At 30.0% G+C, this 2,203-nt stretch overlaps 1 non-coding gene across 1 annotated transcript; it reads left to right on the top strand.

Annotated features, from left to right (window-relative positions):
* The first annotated feature begins 1,106 nt into the window (after positions 1-1,106).
* Positions 1,107-1,230, top strand: LOC113387097. Its single transcript, XR_003368065.1, has one exon. It is a non-coding gene; the product is annotated as a U5 spliceosomal RNA (small nuclear RNA).
* The last annotated feature ends 973 nt before the right edge of the window (positions 1,231-2,203 follow it).

Below are 2,203 nucleotides of genomic sequence, written 5' to 3'. Positions count from 1 at the left end.
ACATTTTGCAGCCTATAATCTTACTTATTTGTAAGATTATATTTTTTCAAAAATATCAATTAAATGACAGCTTTTTTCTCTAGCTGTAATAGATAAATATATGAACAGTAACATTAATGTAATTTTTTCCTTTCGAGGATTTGAATTCAATATTGGCTTCGACAAATTATGTATTTATAATCCTATTAATTGCGTGTAAACAAAAAATGAATTTATGCATTTCATTTTATATCAAATTGTTAGTAATTAATTACTACAATAATAATAATAACTGTAAAATTATTACAGTAATACTTAATTTGAAAACCATTGAGAGTGTCTTTTTTAAATTCCCGTAGGGCAAGTTATAGTAATGGCAAAAAAATCGAAAATAAAAATTTTTATATATCTTCAGGTTTCAAAACCTTCTGAACATTTTGGCATACCTTAGAAAAAATGGGTGTATTTGTGTATGTGCATGTGTGTGTATGTGCGTGTATGTGCGTGTATGTGTGTGTGCGGATACAAATTTTCGTCGACGATTTCGGGATGAAGCGATTTGAATAATTAAAAAAGACATTCGATTCGGATTGATCAGGAGACGTGCTGATTAGTTTTTGGCGAAGGCAGGTCAGGCCGAAGATATGGGGCAAAAAGTGCCAAAAACGGTAACTCCGTTTTTAAGAAAACGGAGCGTCCGATTTGAATAATTCAAAAAACATTTTACTTGTATTAACAAAATGAAGAACGGGTCAATGAAGGCAGGTCTAGCGGTTTCCGAGATGTAGTAAAAAAAGTAAAAAAAGTAAAAAAAATGCCATCTGGCGGTCAAAAATGATCATTAGACATATGCACATCAAATTATCAGATATTTTATAGAGATTTTAACAAAAAGTATAAATTTAAAAAAAATAATTTTTGTTACGGGAAGTTCCAGCAACTTGTCTTAAGGCACGATGCCATGCGCCCCACTAGTTTTCTTTAATATTCATATTACTCTTCTTCGCGCCTTCAGTATAGTTGTCGTCCGTCTGCGGACAGATGGAGCGGCGGCGCTTGGTGATGATAAGGCACGACGCAAACATCTGTTTGTGTTTTTATATAAAAAATTGCTCTTTTCAGCTTCATCACTCTGGTTTCCCTTCAGAGCGAATAAATCTTTCGCCTTTTACTAAAGATTTCCGTGGAGGGGAGCACTCAAATGAGTATGTAACTCAATTTTTTGTGTGCCCGGTGATTTAGTTCGCTGGGCCAATAATCAACCAAAAGAAGAAAGAATTATATTATATAGGTAGAATTATAAAGGAGAATCCATGTGTAATCATACACATGGACACCCTTAGTTTTGTACGGAACTAATTGATTTGAGAATAATTTCTATCATCACATTAATATTCTATTAGTCAAAATTTTGTTTTCTTTCAAAATTAAAATTGATCTTGACAATGTTATAGAATTAAGTTAAGATTTATGCGTCATCTTACGAAAAAAATTATAATTTGGTGAATTATTGAAATGTGACCTGAATGTTACACGGGTTCATAGAAAATTAATATGAGTTATTTTAGATGCTTAATTTTTAGTTTCTAATATACCTATTTGCATATTATTTCTTATAACTGACATATTCATTTTTCATTCATCTTAATTCATAAACTTGACATTTGACTCGACGCACCCAAATTTCTTTTCAATATTTTTTATTTCACTACATAACGTCTTATGCCCATATTTATATAATATCGTTTTTTATTTACATGTCAACATTTGCACCTGGTCGATACAAGTCATCTAACAAATATAAGCATTTGAACTTTATTCATAACGTTGTAGAAGTAAGCTTTTATAAGTCGGAGATTAATAATCATAAGCCTTCTTTGCATATATTTTATTATAAAGTCCTTTCGTGTATATTTCTGATTGCAAGGCATGGAGTAGCTTTATTCATATTTTGATATTCAGTTTGCATTAATGGGCAGTGAACTTAATTTGATCGATACTTTTATGCTAATTTTTCTATAATAGATAATTAAAAATATAAGCAATGGGATTTTCTGAATGACGAAAGATTAATCCATAATAGTAAAATCGACCGAATGAACTTTTCGACTAAGTAGAAAATATCTCTATTTAGATTATTAATCTCATATGATATTTATCACATATATACTTTTATAATTACCAGTTGGCATATATAAAGTATTGTTAATTAAATTAAATTATA

Source organism: Ctenocephalides felis, unplaced genomic scaffold, assembly GCF_003426905.1.
Source record: "Ctenocephalides felis isolate EL2017-DRISC unplaced genomic scaffold, ASM342690v1 CF-g0.4_SCAFFOLD_03571, whole genome shotgun sequence".
Classification (NCBI taxonomy): Eukaryota; Metazoa; Arthropoda; class Insecta; order Siphonaptera; family Pulicidae; genus Ctenocephalides; species Ctenocephalides felis.
The sequence above is the reverse complement of the archived record's forward strand: the minus strand, read 5'-3'. Positions and strand labels throughout refer to the sequence as shown.